The sequence below is a fragment of the Eschrichtius robustus genome, chromosome 2 (assembly GCF_028021215.1).
Source record: "Eschrichtius robustus isolate mEscRob2 chromosome 2, mEscRob2.pri, whole genome shotgun sequence".
Lineage (NCBI taxonomy): Eukaryota > Metazoa > Chordata > Mammalia > Artiodactyla > Eschrichtiidae > Eschrichtius > Eschrichtius robustus.
Genome location: NC_090825.1, coordinates 18,488,586 through 18,494,744, shown reverse-complemented (window position 1 = coordinate 18,494,744; position 6,159 = coordinate 18,488,586).

The following is a 6,159-nucleotide window of genomic DNA, read 5'->3' as shown; positions in this document are numbered from 1 at the left end:
AAATATAGCTACTTGTTATTAGAACAATATTAATAATAACAATAGTAAATAGCTACCATTTTTTAATAGCTAAGTATTACTGAGACTTTCCTGAATGTCTTACTGAAATTAGTGAAAGATCCTAAATTAGGTACTGTTATTATCTCCATTTACAAATTTAAAGATTGAGGTTTTGAAAGTTTAAATCACTTGTCCCAACTTTGCAGTTATTAAGTAGCAAAGCTGAGACCTGAAAAAATTCTAGCAATATCCAAGTCTATACTATCTGCAAAAAGAGTGACAGGTGTTGAAATATTAGGAACTTGAATTCCACATTACTTATGGAAAAAATAACCAGGGGTGGCATGTCACTGCAAAGGAATTGCTCTGTTGCCAGATGAGAATGGAGTTCTCATTTCATAGGCAGCCTAACGGGGCTGTTATGGCCACATAAGTGTTAAAGTTGGGAAGTGAACGCAGGCAACCAGGGAACTAGAGAAACATAACCTTTCCACAGGTTTTGTTTTAATATCTTTGAAGTTTCTTAGTATTTTGAACAGTGAAAGAGAATATATTATAAATAATTGTATAAAATGTCTGTTGTACTGAGATGCCCTATGTTTCCTCACACAAAAGAATATTCTCAGAGGATCTAAATTATAGTAGTTAAGGTTTTAAGTGGAGCTACTCTTCAAAGTTCTCATTATGAGTCATTTGCAAATTAATCAACCTCAAGATATACAAAATCACACACAAATTTTCTTGGTCAAATTGTTTCTGACATGTCCAAAATTAAGTCACAATTTATATGTTTCTAACTTTAAAAGGAAATCTATGTGGGACCTTATTCACCTACATAAACTGCTTCATTTATTCTTTAACCTCTGGATCTCTGAGTATCCAGATGATCCCCTTCTCCCTTCTGCCTCCAAGTTGTATATAGAGTTTGCCTGCTACATAAGTAGAACACTTATCATATTGGGATTAACACAAACTAGAGAAGGCCCAGGCTTCTGGACAACTCCAATCTACATCCATCTAGTTCCTTTATAATTCATGAAGGCCACTGGGATGCCTTTCTATATTATCCCAGTTTTCCTAGTTCTGATTAATTTAGTTATGTTAAATTATACAATATGTCACACAACGAAAATTAAATGAGATATGAATGCACATGGTCTGAGACATCATCTCTGAACATTATCTTCAAAACTGGAAATATCTAGTCCTACTCTTTATTCTAAATGTGTTACACTGAGTCAACACTTATCAAAATGTGGGGGAAAGGCCAGTCTAAGTAAAATCATTGAAGATCAGATTTTAAGGTCCCCTGTGGCATTCCCTTCATTCATACAATTAACTGCTATGTATTGAACACACATTTTGTGCCGGGCAATGTACTGAGCATTTGTGATTCAACAAGAATTAAAAAGTGTTCTCAGTACTAGAGAGATTCAAATATCTTGCAGTGGACTGTGTTAGTTTCCTTATGCTGTGAAACAAATGACTACACACTTTGTGGCATAAATGAACACCCATTTATTATCTCACATTTCTGTATTCCAGAAGGCTGGGCAGGCTCAACTGTGCTCTTTCATTAGGGTATCACAAGGCAGAAGTCAATGTGGTCTCTTAACAGAGGGATGGAGCGAGAGTCAGATTCCAGGCTCATTCAGGTTGATGGCAGAATAAGTTCTCATTGTAGGATTGAGGTCCCATTTCCTTGCTGGCTGTCAGCTGAGAGTCTCTCTCGGATAGTAGAGGACACCTTCAGGTCCTTCCCACATGGCCTCCTCCATCTCTAAGCCAGGAAGAGCTCCCTGTTTTTCCAAATCTTTGACTTCCTTTTCTGTCCCCTGTTGGAAAAAAATGCTTGCTTTTAAATGGTGCATTAAATTAGATTAGGCTCACTGGGTAATCTTTTTATTTACTATGAGTTGTAACCTCAGTTACAAAACGTTGTAACTTCAAAAAATTCTTTTGCTATTAAAAAGAGTGAGGGTCATTGGGATCATCTTAGAATTCTACATACCACCAACACAGGAGTAGACTACAGAGAACAGCCTTTGCAGAGATACCTTACACTCAAATTTGATGCCACACTACTCAGTAATGCAAACATCTAAATGTAAAAAGAAATGTTATAAAACAAAAGGAAAAGGAAGACTGTGGGAAAGTAGCTAAAGGGGGTGCCAAGATTCTCTTTCCCACACTGAAGCTATTTAATAGTCTATTTCTGAACTTGTTATTCCATATTCTGTTTCATGTTATACTCTTGATCTCTAGGTGTTTAGTTTTTATTGCTGCTACTGTTTATGTTGTTGTTGTTTTTGTTAGCCAACCATATGTATTTGATGTTAACATTATAAAAGATTTACTTTCTCTTGGGGAATTTTGCAGAAAGTTTTAAAATCTTTAATCAAGTGAGTGTCTCTGTGTTATCAGTCAGGGTTACACTAGAGAAAAACAACCAGTGGGTATATACACTAAAAATTTTATTGCCAGGAATCGGCTTATGAAAATGTAGGATTTGGTTAGGCAAGTCCGATATTTGAAGGATAGGCTATCAGAGGGCAGGCTGGAACTTTGGGGCACAGGCTGAAGCTGCTGTCCATACGTTGCATTTCTTTTTTCCTTTTCTTTCTTTTTTTCTTTTCTTAAGGGAAGCCTCAAGCCCACCCAAATTACCACAACTATAAATACCTTCACAGCAGCACCTCAATTGCTGTTTGATTACATAGTTGGGTACTGTAGCCTAATTAAGTTGACATACAAAGAACACCATCACTAGTTCTTGTTTTTGTCTCTAAAGAAACAAAGACACTTGCTTTCTTTCCAAAGTGTCATTACACCACACGCTATTGAAACCAGCCCTTCCTTTTTACACTGATTTCCTCAAATGCATATTAGACCGTCAGACATCCATCCAGAAGCGTTGTGAGCAAGTGCGTGGAGGCCTTGTGCATGACTCAACCATCATGATAGTTTAGAAATGATCATCCACTTGCCTATTTTATCTTGATGAACAAAATAGGTAGACATGAATAGCACAAATAACACTACTCTACATATTTTATAACCTCATTTTGACATTGCAGTAAGTTCAAAATCAACTCATACTTTTAAGTTCTAGAGCTGTTCATTGGTGTCCATAGTCAGGGTAGTAAAATGGTTTCAGGTCAAACACAAAGTGCCACATTCTTGCATGTTGTTTCTACTCAATTCTGTGTTTGCTCATATTCAGACAAAAGACCTTGAAGATGCTACAATGTAGAAAGGCAATGCTTATTAACTTGGCAAAGTTTTGTGCTTAGCTTGGTTCTGAGCAAATCTGTGGTTTTTCATGTAGACTGAGATTCCAAGCCTTCCCTAAGATTACTTCAATTCATGTATCATACTATAGAATGACAAATTGACACTCTCTTTCCCCTAGGTAATTTCTAAGTGTACAAATAAGAAGAGAAAGCAAAGGTCATCCATTTACTTACAAAAATGTTCAGTCAATAAACTTTTCTCTAAGAAACTATGGTATTGTCTTGAATGTTCCAAGATACAAAATATTAAAAGCTTATTGCAGAGCTATAATCCTTTTTAGGTATTTTAAAATGTCATTTCAGTTGTGTTACCAATAATTGCTGTCACTGTCTTCATCATTTATTTATGCAGGTTACATAGGTCTGGAAAACTGGGAGGACAAAATGACTAGTTTTAATTGTTATATGAAAGAGCATATTGACATTTGTTTTTTCATATTGAATAATTATTCCCATTTATTTGTATTTGAGTAAAACATCTTTTTCCAAAGCTTACATGCTGAGGTCAAATTCTTCCTGAGCAAAAAATACATTAAAGAGCTAAGCTTTTGTACGTTTATAAGCTTAAAATTCCTTTCTACATTACTCCAAGAAAATATCATAATTAAAGTTGACACAAAGTCATTAATGTCTGGAAATATCACAGACAGAGTATGCAATCATATTGTTATGGTGGAGATTTCAGATAGCTAATGCCTTTGGTCTATTTTGGGGAATGCTATGAGATGTACTATGTGATTATTTCAATCCACAAATTTTACCTATGGAGAAAAAAATTAAACCAATTTTAATGAAATCATGATAATTATATTTTGGGAGAAGCTGGATTTGACAGGTTTTTAACTGAAATCAATGTGTATTAATCTATACAAAATATAGAAATAAAATTTAGAAACATTATTTTATAAGTTTATGGATGTCACCATATTATTTCATAATGTGTTCTGTGTAAATCAAGATTTATTTAAGTTTCTTCTACATATAACACAACTTAAGTGAGTCAGAGAGATGCATGATGATGTAACACTATTCAATTCTTCACGGTTAGATTAAGTTGCCATTGCAAATAACCACTCAAGCAAGCGTTGCTATAATCTGGGATGATAAACTATGGCCAGTGGGTCAAATCTGACCTACTGCCTGTTTCTGTATAGACCACAAAGAAAGAAAGCTGTTTCATTTTTTGTTTGTTTTGTTGTTTGTTTTTTTGGTTTTTTAATTTATTTATTTTTGGCTGTGTTGGGTCTTCGTTTCTGTGCGAGGGCTTTCTCTAGTTGCGGCAAGCGGGGGCCACTCTTCATCGCGGTGCGCGGGCCTCTCACTATCGCAGCCTCTCTTGTTGGGAGCACAGGCTCCAGACGCGCAGACTCAGTAGTTGTGGCTCAGGGGCCTAGTTGCTCCACGGCATGTGGGATCTTCCCAGACCAGGGCTTGAACCCGCGTCCCCTGCATTGGCAGGCAGATTCTCCACCACTGCGCCACCAGGGAAGCCCAGCTGTTTCATTTTTAATGGTTCCATCTAAAATTATTATCTAAGTACCTACATAATATCCTCAATTTTGCCTTTTTGCTGCAAACTTGAAAACATTTACTATCTAGTCCTTTAAGAGTCTGCCAGCCTCTGTGTCAAATGAACATAGAACAATGGGGAAACAGAAAACCTAAATTCTAGTTTATTGTTTTAAAATTATTATCTATGTGACCTCAGACAGGATGCAGTTATGTTAGACTCAATTTCTTCGTCTGTGAAATGAACATAATAATATGATCTGCTCACCTCATACATGCAGTAATTCCCAAAGAAATCATTTGTATATGATCTCTTTGAAAAGCATATAACACTGTAATATGGATATACTATGAAATTAGAATACACGTAAGGCTTGTCTTTAAGAGCAGGCTCTGGAGTAATTGCTAAGTTTCTATCCCAGATAAGCCACTTCCTAACATTGTTGATTTAGGGAAATTTACCTTAAATTAATCTAAATTATTCTACCTAATGAACTGTCTATAACATGTTTGTTTTTTGTTTTTTTTTCCCCAAGTTGAAGCCCTGTTAAAAAATAGCTGTTGGCGGGTCCCTGTTTCCCTTGATTAGTTCTTATCTGCTTCCTTCCTGGAAATCTGCCTCCATTGCCCACTGGCAGTGACATATTTTCTGATAATGATTGATCTAGTCTGGAATTTCCTTCTTATGGAATTGACTTTCTTTGTGGTTCAATTGCCTGAGAAACACCTGACCCTGATCTTGCCCTGCAATTTGGTCGCTCTGTCTTTTATCACCAGCATATTGCCTCTCAGGCCACCTCTTATAGATGTATCAGTTTTTCATAGCTCCCTCCTACACTAACTTGAGGGTCTGTCTTTCTTGTGGCTTAATCTCCTCTCCAGTAGTCCTAGAATACTGAGCAGCTATTGCATATAGTGCTTGGGTGTGCCAGGTCCCAACATGGAACTACAAATAGATTAGGGCAGATTTCCTATTATAAGAATCCCACTCTTCCTGTGTGAATGCCGTAAATCTCACTTGCTTGCATGATAATAATAATCCGGGGCCTAACATAAAACCTAGGAATGAAATCTTTCTAGTGGATGTTTCCACACTTATGCCAGGTCACAAAACTGAATGGTAGAGCAGCAGTCCTAGGCTTGCTTTGTCTGTGGACCATACTAGCAAAAATCCCTCATAAAAACGACCCTACCGCACCGAATCAAGTACAAACATTTGTCTTAGACTAATAAAATCCTGGTTTTTCTGGATGCCTTCTATATGCTCAAAAGATTATGTCAGCTTTCATCTTAGGGCAACTCAATGGATATCCCTCACTTCAGACAGCTTCAGGGCCCTGAGTCACTTATGTTTACT